General features: G+C 34.4%; 1 long non-coding RNA gene across 1 annotated transcript in view; it reads right to left on the bottom strand.

The window, feature by feature from the left end:
* The window catches only part of LOC141553458 (uncharacterized), a 43,395-nt gene that overhangs the window by 22,555 nt on the left and 1,417 nt on the right, over positions 1 to 19,423 (bottom strand). The window contains exon 2 of the long non-coding RNA XR_012485458.1: positions 4,736 to 4,798. This is a non-coding gene — a long non-coding RNA (uncharacterized LOC141553458). The remainder of the gene's footprint in view (positions 1 to 4,735; positions 4,799 to 19,423) is intronic.

Raw genomic sequence — 19,423 nt, 5'->3', positions numbered from 1 at the left:
ATCCCACTCTTAAACTTTTCATGTGTTTTTCACTACATGCAAATTGAAATCACTCCCAAATTAAGCCTGGCTTCCACTTTCAAGAGGGTTATTGCCCAGCACATAAAAAAGCACAGAGGAAACATATCTCCCCATAAAACAGTGAAATAAAGTGCTGGTTTTAGTTGGACACTACAGTAGGATTATTCAACGAGCACATCTCTGCCCATAAAATTGAGCTGACTGCAGCCTCCTTAAATGACAGCTATTTGTGCCACGTGCGTGTGTTCAGTAAACAGTTTGCATCTCTCTTTTGGCTGCTCAAAATGCAGTGTACTCTGGGAGAGACAGGAACTTAAAAACACATTCCTAAGGAGGGAACATAAGGGACCCTTTTATATTGCCTGTGGATGCTGAGATTAGTAGAAGCAAGAGAAGTCTCAGATTCATATCTGATTGAAATATTGGGGACCTCGCAAGACATTTGCAGAAATAAATATCCACTTATTTACTTGTAAGGGGGACAATCTCCTATTTTCTTTGAATGACTTGATTTAGAGGTTTACCTTCCCCATTATTAGGAAGCACCTCAAGTTAAAAAAAAAAAAATCAAACCTTGATAAATACTGCACATCCAAGTGATGAATCCTGCTTGTTCTGGGCTATTAATTGATAGGAAAAGATGTCACTTGGTTTTCTAGGAGGGTAAGGTCAGGTTATTTGGGTGACAACTCAGAGGTCAGAGAAGGGAAGCAGCAGCTTCCAGTGAATCCCCACCACTGATGTTATTTGAGGCGGCTGATCTGAAAACATTCTCACCATTTCCTGACAGTGATGTTAACTCCAATCTGGACAGTTTCCAAAGAGGATAGGACGGTCTGTAGCTGCTTAACGCATCAATACCACCACGGGAACAAGCTGCAGTGGGGGTGGGTGGGGGAGCTCATGCAGTGCAGATTTCTGTCCACTAGAGACTGATCTCTGCCCAGTAAACATTTCATTTAAGGCTCTGCAGTTGAGACTTGAACTATGGTCTTAGAGGTGAGAGGCTAGCGTTTCATCCACTAAAGCCATTTAGCCTTTTCCTTTGAAGGAAGATTGATTTTAAAAAAGCTATTAACCTCCAGTGATTTATCTCATCAGATCATCTTCATTTTGTTCTGCTTATAATAAGACTATATTATATAGTTTTATTCTTCAGTTAATTCAGCTAAGCTCTGAAAGGGAAATACATGGAAAAACATAAAGACGGAGGAGATAATAGAAAATTATCAGCACCCACTGAAATGAAAATGTTAACAGGAAAACAAAAGGTTCTGAGCAAATGTTATTAAAGATTTCAGAAGTACAATCGGGAATGAAAAAAAAAAGTGTTTCTGTGTTAACCCGGTTTTACAGAAAAGAAAAAAAAAGTTTCAGAATGTCCTAGCGATTCTAAGGCTAGACATCATGTTAACAAGGAGACAGAATCCTAACTTCTTTAGTGAAATGACAAAAAGGAAAGAAAAAAAAAAAAAAAGAAAGAAAGAAAGAACCCTTTTCTCCTTTTCTGAAATGGTGAACAATAAAACCCAAAGAACCAGCAATAATTAATTCACAATAAGAATAAATAGAGGTGCACATGAAACAGAAATTTCTAAGGAAATTGTATAGAAACACATTCTGGCATGAGCTTGAAGTTAGACATTTTATCCATTTTCAGTGAAAAATGGGGAAAATGTGCTAAGCAAAAGCCTGTTTTGCTGCTCTGTCCCCGGTTTCCTTTCAAATGAACCAGGAGCCAGTCGCTTCCTGGCTACAGACTCATGTTTGATTTATTGTATTATATTGATTGAGTTCCGACTTTGGGGAAAAAAAGGCTTACGTTTTGTGAATAATGCTTTCCCATTAATGATTTTAATTCATCCATCCCTCTCCCCCGAACTTTATGACAGACACTAATTTACATTTCTCCCAGAATACCTGATAGCCGAAGTAGTACTGGCATTTTATTTATTTATTTATTTATTTAAGTATAGTTCTCCAGAGTGGTGAGTATGTGTACACAGACCCAAGAAAAGTTGATCTGTGTCAAGAGATTCATCCCCTCTCCTCTCCCTACTGGTATTTAAATGGAAAGTTGAAGTGAAGGCTTACAATAACATTTCGATGTTTGATTAAATGTGCAACAATAGGTTTCTGTCAGTGCCCTTTCCTTATTGAATACTAAAGCCTGGAAAGTTATTTTGTTTTAAGGACAATTCCATTGTCCGGGCTACTGTTTGGGCAGGTGTGACCAATTCAGAAGGCCAGTTCTGACAAGATGTGAAAAAGAACCCACAAATTCTCCTAGCTAAACATTTGTCCCATTTCCCTTAAGCTAGTCAATAACCAAACCAGGCAAACAAATCTGAAACCAAAGTATTTTGATCAACCATCAGTGAAAAAATTGAACATTTTATTAATATGTATTAGTTTTTATTAATAATAATTGCATTCACTGTTGTATATTAAATATAATTAAAATTTAAAAACAAATTATATATACAATAATTTTTATTAATAGAAATCTAATATTTCCTTATTATATAGTCACTGAAAGAATGGAGATGATGATAAACTAACTCTACAAAAATTTTAATAAATTTCTTTCATACATATTTAATAGTTTACAATAAATAGGATTAATAATATCTTTTATCTAATTTATTTTCAGAGTTCTTAATTCCCTTTGGCTTTTCCATCAGATACAGAGAAATTCTTCAGTTTGCTTTTCCACAGCTGGGAATGACTCTGGGATTGAGAATCATATGATGGATTTTTAGATTAATCCAGAAAACCTAGGATTCAGAGATGAAGGCTAAAAAAAAATCATAGGGAAGAATTTTGGCATAGCATCTGAAAATAGGGGTTACGATAATGCTGAGTTAAGAGAGGAGGAAGGATCCTCCTTCTGATATCATTCTTTTTGTTTCCTTACATCCCCTCATTATTTTTTTGTGGGGGGGTGAGGCAATTAGGGTTATGTGACTTGCCCAGAGTCACACAGCTGGTAACTGTTAAGTGTCTGAGATTGTATTTGAACTTAAGTCCTCTTGACTCTATCTAGGGTGGGAGCTCTATCCACTGGGCTATCTAGCTGCTTGAATGTCCATGTTCTTAATGGGGTTGGGTACTAAAAGGAATGTAACCTTCTTATTCCCTATACAAAGTTCCGTTCTATGGCTATTCTTATTTCATAGATGATAATGGAACCTGTCAATCCTTATTCTTCCTTTTCTTATTCTTCCCTTTAAGCAATAGCATGGTACGGTGGAATGAGCTCTGCAATTAAAAGTCAGAACATCTGGATTCAAATCCTGCCTCTTACTCCTATGTGATCTTGAGCAAGTCATTTAATTTCTTTCCTCAATTTTATTCAATTATAAAATTTGAAATAAAATCTAAAATCCCTTCTAGCTCTAAATCTAGACTAATTCTTTAGTCAGGGGTACTCTTTCTCTCCTTAGATTTCTGCTTTCAGAGATTCCATGGCTGTGCCACACTGTAACTGTTCCTGTCTCCAGCCCTGATCCACTTCTAATCTGTGGAATATCAATCCTTACTTCTAGTCCTAATGCTTTCACTGGGTGGCAAAAAGTAAGAAACAGAAGCTGGGGCAGAAGGACTTACCTATGTCTCAGTTTGAAAGATGCTATATGTAGAAAGTTTTATTCCTCTGGTTCTAGGTGGTGAGGTAAATAGAGCATCAAACCAGGAGTCAGGAATGCTAGGAGTTTAAATTTGATCTCAGACACTTAGTAGCTATGTGAGCTTGGACAAGTCACTTAACCCTGTTTGCCTCAGTTTCACATCTATAAAATGAACTACAGAGGATAATGGCAAAAACCATTCTAGTGTCTCTATTAAGAAGACCCTAAATAGGGTCACAAAGAGACACACATGGCTGAAATTACTAAACACCAACAAAATCTAAGCAGCACTAATTTCTTCTGTCCAAATGGGGTAGCTATTGAACAATGATTGTCCCTTTTCTTTTGTAAACCTTACTTGGGAAGAAATAGCATTTGGTAAAGCTAATGTAGGCTAGATCCCAGTTCCTGTATAATTTTTTTTTTTAAACTCAAGCATTTTGTTTCTATTCCGTACTCCTTTTTGTTAGCTATCAGAAAGTATAAGCACTTCAATCTATATAAATGTTAACTATTATTATCATTATTGAATGATTATTATTATCAGTATTTGAATGTAGGGACTGCTTCTATTCATTCTTCCTTGTCTGCTCCCCATCCCAGTACAAGCAGATAGAGGATTCTTAATAAATCTTAATAGAATTTAATTGAATTTGATTGTCTAAATGAATCATAACAAGAAGTGCTCAAAAGCTTAAAAACAGGGAAGAATATGGCAGTTGATTTTTCTTATTTAGACATTGCTGATAACATTCTTTATCTGAAAACTAATGAATTTAAATATGGATCCAATATCGAAGGCTCCCAAAGAAAATTTTCCTATATGACTTTCTATAACTAAAACTATGGGCACACGTTATTTGAAGACCAAACAATTCTCTTAGAAAAAGATGAGAAAGAACTGTCCCAGCCACAACAAGCAAATTACTTACTTAATTAAACAATTCAATATAACTTCTCTATTCCTATACAGTAAGATATTAACAGAATCAGAGAATTTTAGAACTGGAAAGTCTTAAATAATATCAAAGCCTAGCATCTGATTTTTAAAAGAATTTTTAATATGCATTTTGTTTTCATATTACCTTTATTTCTGAATATATTCTTCCTTATTCCTCTGCTCATTGAGTAATCATTTGGAATAGAGACTATATAAGAGAGACAAAAAAGCAGTTTAGTAAAACTAATCAAAACATCAGCCCTGTCATATAATACATGCAAAACCCTACAGTCTCCCTCCTCTCCAAAATCTGGAAGTAGGCCTGTTTTTTATAACTTTTCCTGGACCAATATAGGTCATTAGATACATATAATATTCTGTCCATTATGGTTTTGTTGTTATTGTTCTTTTCATTTATTATTATATATTATTATATATGTTGTTTCTCTGGTTCTTTTTATTTCATTATCAATTCACTTGTTTTTCTGTTTCTTTTAATTCTTTATATTCATTTTGGTGACACATTAATATAATTTAATATTATAAACTATGGTAACACATAGTTTCCAACCCTCTTATTTTATATATAAGGAAATGGAGACATCTAGAAGGGATAACTAACTCAAGGCCACATGTTAAAGTGGTGGCAGTCTTGAATATGAGGTTACCTTTACCCCAGAAGAGAAAATAGAACAAGTAGGGGGGGTAGTAAGCTTTAGTGGAAAGCTACCTGAATCTACCTTCAGGAGACCTGAGTTTGAATTCCAGCTTCTTTTCTTCTTTTTTTTTTTTTTAAACTTTGCTGCATGTTGTAGTGCAGAGGATGTCAAACACTGTAGACCTGAACACTCCCATAAATATATAAATATGTAGATATAAAATGTTTGTTTTATATATATATGTTTATGTGTATATATATATATATATATTTATGTATGTTTGTATGTGTATGTGGTGAGAGACAGAGAGAGAGACACACACACAGAGAATGGAGAAGGAAGAGAAGGAAAAGGAGGAGGAGGAGGAGGAGGAAGAGGAAGAGAAGGAAGAAGAGGAGGAAGAGGAAAAAAGAAGAGAGAAAGAAAGAAAAGAAAAAGAAAAAAAGAAGGAAAGAAGGAGGGAGAGAGAGAGGGAGAGAGGGAGGGAGAGGAAGAGAGAGAGAGAGAAAGACAGAAAGAGAGAGAGAGAGAGGGAGAGAGAGAAAGGATCAATATATGTTTTTCTAAGTCAATAGGTAGTCTTCAGGAATCTTTATGTATGATTTAATGCCTGTTTCTATTTGACACCACAAAGATAGTGGATAGAAGATGACTTTGGAATCAGAAGATCTGGGATCACATCCCTTGGATGTATGACCTTGGATAAGTCATAAGGCTCTCTGGGCTAATTTAGTTTCCTTATTTGTAAAATAAATGAGTTGGGTTAGATATCTTCTGTTTCTTTCCAATTATAAAATGTATTGTTCCATGACCCTAAGACACATACTCTCTCTAATTGTCACTTTGCTTGTCTGTAAAACTCAGATAGTAATCCTTCTATCTACTTCACAAGGCTACTGGAAAATTGTAAGGTTCTGGAGGACAGGGATTGTCATATATTTCTTTGTATCTCTAGTATTTAGTATGTAGCAAATGCTTAATAAATATTTGTTGATTGATTACAATTCTTAAAATGTTTTGTAAATGTAAGTTATTATGGTTAGCCAGCTCTCTCTCCTTCCTTATTATAGAGATATTTCTTGGCCATTTCTCTTTAAGACTAATAAAACATAGCAAGATAGCTAAAAAGATCAAGATACCAGATCTCAGGTTTTAGGAGTTCCCATGCAGTCAAAGAATGGAGGAGAACTGTCATCACCATCATCATCATCACCATCATCCAATCCAGCATTTATATAATGCCTTTTACATGCCAGACACTGTATTAGGTACATTTAATTCTCACACCAGCGATGGGTTGTCCTATTATTATTATTCTCATTGTACAGATGAGAAGGTAGAGACAAACAGAAGTTAATTGACTTGCCCAGTATCACACAGCTAGTAAGTGTCTGAGAGTAGATTTGAATTCAGGTCTCCCTGACACTAAATCCAGTGCTCTATCAACTAAACCATCTAGCTGACCTTAAAAGAGACTTATGATATAGAATTTATTAAACTCTAAATTTATAATCCAGTGATTCTATTTGTCTCCATTGTGCTTTGGGATATTTTAGGGCTGTTATAGAATTAGAGGATTCTGACAATTGGATCTACCAGGGAATGTTTAGAAAGGATGATGGCAAACCAAAGTCAATTGTTACATTTTCACTATGAATCTTTACATCTCAGAAAGTGGCAAATGTTACAAATCAGAGTTTGATTTGTGTTGTGTTGATTGTTTAAACATTGGAAACTGATGGAGAAAATATTAATAATGAAGATTAAAGTTAAAAAGTATTTCATTTAGACATTTTTTGTGGGAGAATCCATTTTTAAAACATCTATCGACATACTAGTATATATGTACATATGCATATGCATATATATAGATATAGATAGATGTGTGTATGTGCATACATGTATATTTATATCCATGTACACATATAATTCTGTTCCCTCATTTTTCCCAAGACAATGTTTCTGACACTTCTCTATTCTTTCAATCCCTTTAACTGATACTTTGTTTTAAAAAAAAAAATCACCTTTTCTCCCCTTCTGGACTATGATTGATCATCACCTTAACTATATCTTTTATATAAAAATGCTAGGGGTGGGGTGAAAGGATGGGACATACCATGTAATTTAACCCCAAGGGATGGCCTTGGGCTCTCGATGTCCCTGAGGATGGATCTAGCCCTGAAACTCAGAAAATATTAACCTTCCTTCTAGGTCTGCCCCTGGCTCTCTTTGTGACGTTAGGAAAATTGCTTTCATCCTATGAACTAACATCACATCATCCACTTCCTTTCCAGGGCTAGCTCAAGAATAAACTAGGTTTTCCTGGTGCTTTGAGATCTTAGCAAGTAGGAACATGTGAATGGAATATGTCACCAGGGACATTTTATTCTTCTTGTTAGCTGGGTGTTAAAAAAAAAAAAAAAAAAAAAAACAAGTGGACTTGTATGCCAGTCTTGATAGCTTGATCTGAATTAATTAGGCTGGATATAAAGATAGTAGCTAACCTGTCACTTAGAATATATTATAAGGCAAAGGTTTTGGAATATACTTGTAGAAATTTTAATCAAGCAAGATCTTAGTCCAGCAATCATTCCTGCTCTTAAATACTTTAGTGGGGCTCTCACAGGCAATTTCTTGGTGGAACATAGGTATAAGAACTGCAGCCGCTGGAGAGGTACTAACTTCATGCTTTCTTAAGAACTTCCTTATTCTCTATCTTCTGTGATAGTTCCCCAACTCAGTTTTAGGTCAGAACTGAGACTTACAAGGAGTCGAGAATGGCAGAGAATACACGATTCCTTACCCTAACTACGATCACTCTGGTATCATTTCTTTTGTTTTTGTTGTTTAGTTGTTTCATTTATATCCAACTCTCTATGGCCCCACTAGGGGTTTTTCTTGGCAAAAATAATGGCATAATGTGTCATTTCTTTCTCCAGCTTATTTTGCAGATGAAGAAACTGAGGCAAATGGGATCAAGTGAATTGCCCAGCATCACATGGCTACTAGGTATCTGAGGCCAGGTTTGAATTCAGGAAGAGGAATCTTCCTGACTCCAGGTCCTATCCACTCTATCCACTACAGCATCACCTAACTGTGTTTTGTTATTATTACATAAGTAGAATGTATGATATAAGTAGAAAGTATGACAGAAACCATCATAGCATAAAAAACAGAGCTCAATTTACAAGAGTATTTGCACGGTGAAGCCTGATAGTGGATCCCAAGCAACATGATGAAAAACTGCAATGGGTACACAATCGCATCCCTTTGAAGCCGATCACAATCCACCACTATCATCTTCCATAGGGAGACAGTGCATATGGTATAGGGAACACTCCTTCTGTTCTCGGAAGGACCTGCATTAAACCTACTTCTGGCTGTGAACTTGGGCAAAGGACTTAACCTGTCGGGACTTCATTTTATCAACTTTCAAGCGAGGAAGTGGGTCTCTGAAATCACTCCTTGGTCCTATGTTTTTCCCATTCAGTATAATGATTGTTTATATCTTTCTGCAAATTCTCTATAGAGAATTCAGACAAAATTCTGGAGATATTGCCTTGTTTTTACTAATTTCTTAAAATAACGACCCAAAGAGATTTAGAAGAAGTTACTAAAACCCATGTTGCTGAAGTGATTGTAAGCTACAAAAGAATATGGGTTTTTATAGGATACATTTCTTGAACTTGTCTCTAAAATCACTTTAATCAAAACTAGCTATTTCAAAGAGAGAGAATATCAATACGTATTCCTTAAGCCATTTCAATATAGTGGGTTTCCTTTGTTATCTTATGTATTTTAGTACAGTGCCTAGCATATAGTAGGTTCTAAATAGATGCTTATTGACAATTTTATTTTGTGCATTTTAAAACATGGTTCTGTGAAGTAGTCCATAGGCTACAACAAAACTTCCAATATGGTCCATGCCTAACTAAACCCCCAAACTAAACAACAACAAAAAAATAATCCCCTCATACCAAAACCCCCCCAAAACTTTTAAATACATTTACTGTAAATCAATGAGATACAATGCACAACCACCAATATTAAAGCAATATTATTATTTTGTAGCCCATACCTTTTGCAACTAATATAATATGTACAACATCCATCATTTTGCTTATTTCTACATAAATTCTTTAAGCATATGATTAGGGGGTTGAGTGTAGAGTGGACATTTATAAAGTATTGAGCATTATAGCTAAAGTCTAGTTAATAATGTATAAATTCTTTTGTATTGAGGGTTAAACAGAGAAAGGATCACATCTATCCAAAATAATTCTACATAGCTTAATATAGTAGATATTTTAAAAGGCACACCAGTTGCCTACAGTATGAAATCAGTAATATCATTAATCCAAGAATTTTATTTATCTCATCTTTTTAGTCCTTGCTGATCATGGTTCCTTTTCTGATATAATATTTGAAAAAAGAGAGTGCAAAAGTACTCTAATTCCAAGACAGTGAAAAAGTGGTGCAGTAGATAAAAATGGTAGCTCAGGGAGCATCAGGAAGATTTGAATACACATCTGGCCTCACATTCAGTGTGACATTAGATGAGCCATTTAACCTCTGCCCTCCTCAGTTTCCTTGGAGATAATGGCTGTACCTATCTCCCAGGGTTATTGAGAGAATCAAAAGAGATAACTTTTGCAAAACACTTAATACAGTTCCTAGCACACATCCTTAACACCTATCCTTAACAAATGGTTATTTCTAAGCTTTTTTCCCCTTCTTTATAGAGATGCTTCATTCTACATAGTTTGGAACACTGTAATAAAATACATAGAATCACAAAGGAAACCAATTATACTGAAATAAAAATATAATTGTTTTTACCAGTCAAATTCACAGACCCCTAACCTTTGTTTTAAGATCACAATTTGTATAAGTAATCATATTCATTACAGATTCTTCCTCGAAACAAAGAAAGTAACAATGATGAAGGATGATAAATGAACTAAGGGAAAAGAGGAACTCAGAAATCAAAAAGTATAATAAAATGTTTATAGAATCACGGATTTAGAGCTGAAAAGAGAGCTTAGAGAGACATTCTTCTTCCTGACATACCTTCCCTGCTCCTACCTTCTATAACAGAATACAAGTTTTTTGAGGACTGGGATTATCACACTTTTATAATTTTACCCTGAGTCCCTAGCATAGAGTTTAGTATAAAGTAGGAATTTACTAACATTGTTGAGTATGTGGGCAACTCATCCTAAGTCATATGGATGGTAAATGGAAAAGACAGCATATGATAATAATGTAGAGTAACTTAGCTGTTAACACTATTTGTGTTTTTCTAAATCATCTAAAAAGTAAGGAATATATCCAAAGTGACCATTGTCATAACATTTTTAGTGACATTTCTAACCAAGTATAACCAAGAAGGGGATGGATGGGTGTGTGTGTGTGTGTGTGTGTGTGTGTGTGTGTGTGTGTGTATGTGTGTATGTGTGTGTGTATGTGTGTGTGTGTACAAATAAATGCATGATGGTGAATGATAATGGGGTGTATGTGTACATTTTATGCATGAAGAAGGACTAGAAAGAATGTCTTTAAGTCTTTTTTGTACCCTCTTCTCTCAACTACTGAAATCAACATGACATACTTTGGAACATAGTTCTATATTTTATGACAGACTGTGGTCTGTTAGACTTTTTTTTTTTGTATAGTGGACCCCTTTGGCAGTTTGATAAGCCTTATAGACCCTTTCTCAGAGCAATGTTTTTAGATCAGCAGGATGATTTCAGAGAAGCCTGGAGAGACTTACATGAACTGATGCTAAGTGAAATGAGCAGGAGATCATTATACATGGTGACAACAAGATTTTATGATGATCAATTCTGATGGATGTGGCTCTTTTCAACAATGAGCTGTTTGAGGTCAGTTCCAGTGATCTTGTGATGAAGAGAACCTTATATATATATATATATATGTATATAGGATTACTTGCCCTCAAGGGGAAGGGATGGGTAGAAGAGGAGAAATTTGGAACACAAGGTTTTGCAAGGGTCAATATTGAAAAATTATCCATGCATATGTTTTGAAAATAAAAAACTTTATTAAAAAAAGAAAGAAAAGAACAATGTTTTTAAAATGTGTAAAATCAAATACAAAGTATTATAAAGGAAACCAATTATATTGAAATACATGAATCAAAATATTTTTTGAACACTCAAGTTTGTAGACCTCAGGTTAAGAATACTTACTTTAGAGTAAGAAAATTCTCTTATAAGAAATTATTGTTCTGGCAGAAGATATGCTTATCCTTTTAAAATCCAATGGCAAATTTTATACCAATCAAGGATAAGAAAGAATTCTTTTAAAAGTGTATAGATGTCATTACCGATGTTTTGGGATTTCACCCAAGATAAAATATGATTCCTAATTGACTCAAGTATAAGGCAGCTCTATTTTGATTACAAAAGTCTTACTATTTAAGGAAATGTACAAATGAAACATCAATCCCCACTCTTCCTCAAAAAACCAAAATAAAATAAACAAAATACTCCAAGAAAACAAAACAAAACAAAAAAGCGTTAGCAATGCCATGGGCTCTCTGAGGCAAAACAAATGCCAGTAATTAATAACTAGTGTTTAGGTATTATTTTGACAGCTAAGTGACACAGTGGATAAAACACAGGACCTGAAGTCAGGAAGATTCATCTCCCTGGGTTTAAATCTGCCTTAGACATGTGTTAGCTTGGCATTTAACAATTTGACTCAGTTTCCTCATCTGTAAAATGAGGGGGAGAAGGAAATGGAAACCTAATTCTGTATCTTTTCCAGGAAAGCTGCAAAAAGGGGCCATGAAGAATTAGGTAAGAGTGAAAACAATTCAGCAATAACAACACATCATTTCACAATTTGTAAAGTATTTTATACATGTTGTATCTGATTCCCACCTTATGGAGTAAATACTATTATTATCTCCTTATGGAGTAAATACTATTATTATCTCCATTTTATGGATATAGGAACTAAGGCTTCAGAATTTGTCTTGTCCCTGAGTCAAGATTTGAACTCATCTTCCTAACTCTAGGTCTGGTCTCTATTCACCATACCACCAGGAGGAGGGAAAATTCTTGCATTGAGATGAGAGAGAATGATTTTGCCAAGAATAAATGAGGCAGTGCTCAGGAAGGATTGAGAAGAAGCATAATCAGAAGGCAAGACAAAGATGAGATATCTGAATGATTGGGAGCTATCCCAATCCTAAATCCAAAAGTTAAGAGAATGAGACTGCTAGTCACAGCTTTTAAAAGCTAAATGGATATGCTAAAGATTAAGAAGCAAAAATATAGAGGTGTGCTGGGAGGGAACTCTGTTTCAATACAAGCGGCTCCCTGAAATCTCATTTCTTTTGACTATGGAGACAGCTCTACTCCACCCTGGCTGACACTGCTAGCTACCCAAAGAGATGGGTCTTAGTCCTCATACTCATAATGCAAACTGGCCATGCTTGAAATGAAAGATTATTGATGGAAAAGGAGAATTACTTTATGGCAGCACAAAACCCTGCACTTCCAGATGGCGCAAATAAATGAAGATCTAAGAGCCTAGCAAGTTTGACTATTTACTAGAAACAGCTTTTTAAACATTGCCTATGTAAGTTTATTTTTCACCTAGTCTTTCAACTGTTTCCTATTTAGGGCCATTGAAAGAAAAGGTATCCATGGATAATACAGTCATGATACTAAAGAAAACAAACCTTAAACTCATATTCACTGAGAATGCCTCTTCTACTGCAATCACACAGAGACCGGTTATTTGTGGCAGATGTATTTGTGCAAGGCAGATTTTTCCAGGCTTACCCAGCTCTTGGAGCAATATTATTTATTCTTACACCCACTTTTTAGTTTTATGAATATTGAGTATACAATTTTCAGAAAAGTTTCTAATCAAAATTTAAACTTTACATATTAAAAAGTCCATTTAAAGGACTTAGATTTAAAAACAATAAATTAATAGAATTTTAAAATGTGGAAATAGTACTTAGGTTTCCAGGTATATAGACTTAAATCGTGCTTTTAGAATGCTGGTCTTGGAGTGAGGCTGCTCTAAATTAAAATCCAATCTCAGACACTTAGTAGCTTTGTGATCTTGGGCAAATAAGTTAAAGTCTTCCTCTACTTCCTTTTTTGTAAAATGGGGATAATAATCGCATGTATTTTCTAGGTTTGTTGTGAGGGTGAAATGAGATAGTATTTGCAAAATACTCCTTTCTATTTAATTTGCTTACTTTGCTTTGCTCTTTTTATAGTTTCTATTTGGTCAATTGAGAAAGTCAATTTATTTCCTTTTAGAGAAAGTCTCCTTTTTAGAATATAAAATGCTTGAGAGCAGGAGCCATACCATTTTTATCTATTTATCTTACCAAATGCTTGGTATCTAAGAGGGGCTTAATAGCATTATTTGATCTTTAAGCATTCATTTAATATAATTAATTGTAATGCATTTTATTTGATTCATTTAAAAACATTATTCTAGAAAGGGGTGTGTAGGCTTCTATGGACTGCCAAAGTTGTCTATAATCCACTAAAGGTTAAGAACCTCTGATCAAAAATACTTCACTAAGGCATTGTGGTAATAAGTTAGAACATTCTAAGTCTAATTGTATTGCTATGATAACTGACCTATTTTAGAATAGTTTGAATTTCTAGAATGAAAATTTTCCTACAGTGACCCAACTACTTTTTATGATTTATTAAGGAAAAGATTCTGAAAGTGTCTAGCTCTAGAAAGGAAAGATTTGCATCACTAGGATAAAAACTTTTTTCCATTATTATTATTTTAATATTTTTATTAATTAATTAGTTTGAGACCCAGGGCAAGTGACTTAATACTGTTTCCCTCAGTTTTCTCATCTGTAAAATGGTGATAATAATAGTTTTTATTTCCTGAGGTAAAATGAAATAATAATTGTAAAGTACTTAATTCAATAGCTGATACATAATAATATCTAAACTTAGCCATCATCATCAATTTAATTAATTTTATTTGGTATTTTAGTACTTCAATAGCTCTATGATGGTTTAGTGAATCACATACTAGATTTGGAGTTGCTTGACTTCAAGCAAGGGTTCAAATCTTGGCTTTGCCACTTACTAGCCCTGTGAGCTTGGACAAATCATGTCTATCTTTAGGTCTCAGATATAGAATAAGGGACTTTGATTAAATGGCCCTTGAGTTCTCTTCCAGTTCTAAATCTGTGACTATGATAGCTTCAATATTTGAAGTTTGTACATATGGGTGGGTATTCTCTCCACCAGAGCAGATTGCTATCACTTTCAGTTCTCAGTATCATGATTAAGTATGTTGATTGTAGGACCTGGTACTAAGATTCTATGGCATTAGGTGTTATTAAAATAAAGTTTATAGCATTTTTTCTCTAAATGCTTCTCATCTAGATAATATAGAATTACCATGGCGTTGGACTTGGATTGTCTATCAGTAACAAGGACTAACAGTTTGTTCCTAAATTATAGACTCAAATATTTAAACTTTCTCAAAAAGGACTTTTCCTTTTCATTGTGGTTTTAATTCTACAGGCTTTCCCCCTACTCAAGTGTTTGTTATATCCAAGGGATTATGACTATAATGACAAAATGAAGGTAGTCTTTGCCCTCAGAAAACTTATATCTTACCAAGGAGATTTTTTTCTGTCCTGTGATTTTTTTATAGATATAGGGAATTTCTAGTGAGGAAAATTCCTTTGCCAATATAGTTGGCTGTTATCCTAATTTAGTCTTTAAAATTTTCCTGGAACACTGACAAATTACGAATTTGTCTTGGGATCTTATAATTTAGTTACAGGTATGGTCATGGTGATGGAGGAGAAAAAACAATATTTAATTTGATAAAAATGACAATTTGAGAAATAAGGAGATTCTCTTAAGAACTAAGGGGATCAAAAAATGTTTCTCAATTGATGTGGCAATTGAATTGAACCTATAAGGAAGCTAAGGATTCTAAAAGGCAGAGTTGAGGAAGGAATACATCATAGGGTGCCTCAGGGACAGCCTGTTTCAAGGCATTGATGGCAGAAGGGGGAAGGGAGGAAAGAATGAAATATGGAATTCAGGGAGCTGCAAATAGGCCAGTTAGATTGGAATGTAGAATGTGTGAAAGGGAATGATGTGAAATAAGTCTGGAAAGGTAGGCTGGAGCCAGACGTTGAAGGTTTTAAATGCCAAGCTGAAGAGTCTGCATTTTAACCTACCACAGAGATGACCTCAACCTCCTGACTTGGAAGTGATGAGATATGTCCATTTCCAAATTTGCAAGGCAATAGATCTCAGAGAAAGGATTCTAGGGATTTTGCTAGCCAGAAACCTAGAATAGGATTTTCCTGAGACCAAGAATAATTTATGGCAGGCCATTTGGGAAGAATGTATGTTTGAGTGACAGTGTACCCTGTACTGATTAAGAAGAGGCTGACCTGGTGAAATATTTAGTAACTAACATATTTTTTATAATTCCTTACAAAGAATATAATTTTAAATTTCAAAACATTTGTTTAAGATTTACAAAACACAAAGTGTTATCAAAACATAATCAAGCAATAATGACAATTCTAAATTCCTATGTGTATATTTTTTTACTAAAAGTTCCTCATATGCCAGGATCTTGAAGTTTTCCATTTAATTAGTTGTTGGCTTCTCCTGGATAATGATGATGATGATGATGATGATGATGATGATGACGACGATGATGATAGGGATGATAATTATATTTATGTATCATTAAATGCCAGGTACTATGCTAAATATTTTATTATTTCATTTGATCCTAGGAGGTAAATGCTATCATTATGACTATTTTACAGATGAGGAAACTGAGAGAAATAGAAGTTAAGTCACTTACTTGCTCTGGATTACAAAGCTAGTCAGGCCATTTGGAAAGAATATAGATTTGAGTTTGTGTACAGCAGTCAGTTTATCATTATCTTTTCTAAAATGTGATGCTCAGCATTGAACACAAAATTTCTAGATGTGGTCTCAATAGGTCAGAGTGCATAACAGAAATATTTCCTCCCTCAATGTCTTAATGAAACAGCAATGCTATCTACACATACATATACTCATATATATGAGATATGCATATGTATATGTGTGTATTATTCATATTGAATTTACATTCACTGATTATATAATTCCCTCACCTCTAATCCTTTTTTTTTTTTGAGTGGGGGTAGAATTTCATTTTATTTTTCCAGTTATATGGAAAAAATTAAACATTCTTTTTAAAAAACAGATCTTCAGATTCTCTTCCTCCCCCTCCCACTTCATTGAGAAGGCTAGCATTTTGATATAGGTTATACATATGCAGTCATGTAAGACATATTTCCATATTAGTTATATTGCAAAAAAGGAGACTAAAAAACCCTGAAGGAAAATAAAATAAAAAGTGTCTTTTGATCTGCATTCAAACACTAGTTCTTTCTCTGGAGGTGGATCACGATTCCTTTTAGATGAAATTCTATTTAACAATTTCTTGCCCTAAATTTTCCTTGTAGGAAGCAAGCATTATTTCTTCTCCTTCCTTATTTCTTCCCAGCTCCATTTTGAAATTAGTAAAAACAATTAGTAAATAATTAGAATCCTAATTAAAACAACAAGATGATTGAGTGAAGAATAGGGATGCCAGATACATGTAATAGTTGAACCACTGGTCAGAGACTGTGGACTCTTCCACTAAGAGGCTTCAGTTCTGTGCTCATGTGAACTAAGTTCATTCAGTTCTGGAAAAGTGATCCTGAAAGAAAGGAGTTGGGCACTTATTGGTTCTGGATTTTTTTTCTCTCTTCCCTGGAGCCTTTGAGAAAATTACCTAAAGCTTAAATTTGGGTCCTATCTAAGAACTCTTCAAAATGAAACCAGAAGGGCAGCTAGATGGCACAATGGATAAAGCACAGGCCCTAGAGTTTGGAGAACCTCAGTCAAATACACTCTCAGACACTTAACAATAGTTGTGTGACCTTGGCCAAATCATTTAAACCCAACTGCCTCACCAAAAAAAAAAAAAAAAAAAAAAAAAATTATAAAAAGGATTCAATGGAGAAAGCAGGTGTGATGTAACTACTATTTTTTCCACTACCATAAAAGAAAGGGTTAAAAAACATGAAAGACTCACAAATTTGCCTTGATAAAGGCTTAAAATGGAATATAGTGACCTATAACTTCAAATATATTTATGCAGGAGGTTGATACATGATACATAAAACATGAAAACATGGCACACCTATTGGAACTATTAATAAGGTGACAGATTTTTACCTCCTCTGTACTTTTTGAGGAATTCCCTCAAGCTCTATATCTTTTGGCCAGTTGGGATATAGCTTGGGGCTCTCCCTAGTAGTGGTAGTAATATTCTTGAAGAAGTGTAGGAGAATCTTTCTGTTGCTAGTCAACTTGAACTGAAATAGCTAACAAATTTCAAACCTTTAAATTCATGAAGTTGCTGCCAGTGTTAAAAAGGGACATCTTGGTATCACTACTGGTCACCTACACTTAGGGAAGAAGCACACAGCGCCGAGGTGACCAAGAACCCAAAGTCTGGGTGCAGGATCATCTAGACAGCACTTTGGTCTGTGTTATACGTGAACAACCATAGGAATTACCCAGGGATGAAGAGAGAGAAGAAATGCTCTTTCCTTACAGAAAGTCTCAAAAAATTTCAAGCCATATGTTCAGGAGACAGAAAGAAGAGAATGAGAGTATATGTGTTTTCTCTCTTTAAAGTATTCATTCAGTAATGATGACTATTATTGATCCAATGTCCAACTGTTTGACAAAGTCTATACATCCATCACAGGGATCAAAGAACTGTTAAAGCACTCCGAAGTCTTTGAGTCTTGAGCACCAGAGTATATAGAACTTATAGTGCATACTTTGATAGTATAATCTATAACCACAGTATATTGAGGGGTGGAAGTGTTCATTAATTATCAATGGGTTTTTTTATTTGGTTGTTCACAGAATGATGAGATTTTTTTGTATAATCTCTTCAACTTTTCACTGCATCAGTTTCCAAAAGCTGTTTCTGTCTGGATAACAATTAAATTCTGTGCTTTGCTATTGTATTTCCTTATGATTTTCAAATTTGTTTGGAAAATATTCCAAATTTTGTAATTAAAAAATCCATATTTCTTTTCCTTAATAAAAATCCAGATTTTATAGAAGAGCTATTTCAATGAAATTCTAACTTCTATATGGTTGATCCCTGGTTTAATACTACTGCCTGACTCTGGAGTGTTTGGACAAGTATAGTTAGCTGTAAAACTGGAAAAATATTTTGAGCTTTTGATATATATTTTACTTACTGTTCACAGAAAGTAGAGAGAACATCATCTTTTAAAGATGGACCTTGATGTCAAGATTGGCCATCTCAGAACATATGTTTACCATTACCAACGCCTACTGACCATCTCCCACAGAAGTTACTATTTATTCACCATTCCAAGTTTACTCATTTGTGGGAAGAGGGGCAGTCCATAGAAGTTCATGAAAACCTTTTTTTTTTTTTAAAGCTTTAGATCATTTAAGTTCATATCCCTTGGGTGTCATTAGAATTCCAATTTGAACTAACAGGGATTCTCAGAATTACATTCACCAAAAATGGCTCAATGCTCCCAGAAGGATTTCATATTTAGGTGTAGTACTGCCTAGAATCAGAGGAATAGAATAGATAGTCTACTGCAATCTCTCCAGAGACCCCTGATTTAATGATGGTAATTTTCAGTATACTGAAAAACAAACTGACCACACTCTGTTAAAAAAAAAACAAAACAAAACAAACAACATTACGCCACATAGAAATAGGTTGTCTTATCAGTGAAGAATTAATTAATGCAGGATAAAAAATGACATTAATGTATATCTTAAGGCTTGAAAATTATTTTACATTTGAATCTTACAACCACCTTATGAAGTAGGCATTATAGATATTATTGTCCCCATTTATAAATAAGAAAATTGGTCCTAAAAGCCTAAGTTGTTAATGGTCACAAAACTAGTAATTGGTAAAAGCAGATTTTGAACCTAGTTATCATTATTTTTACTGTTGTCTTTCCTGGTTCTTCCATATGGGTCAAAAAAGGACAAGTCTAATTTGTTCTTTATATGACAGATTCTCAAATACTTGAAGAAAGCAAGCTCTCGCACTTTATT

The sequence above is a fragment of the Sminthopsis crassicaudata genome, chromosome 2 (genome assembly GCF_048593235.1).
Source record: "Sminthopsis crassicaudata isolate SCR6 chromosome 2, ASM4859323v1, whole genome shotgun sequence".
Lineage (NCBI taxonomy): Eukaryota > Metazoa > Chordata > Mammalia > Dasyuromorphia > Dasyuridae > Sminthopsis > Sminthopsis crassicaudata.
The sequence above is the reverse complement of the archived record's forward strand: the minus strand, read 5'-3'. Positions and strand labels throughout refer to the sequence as shown.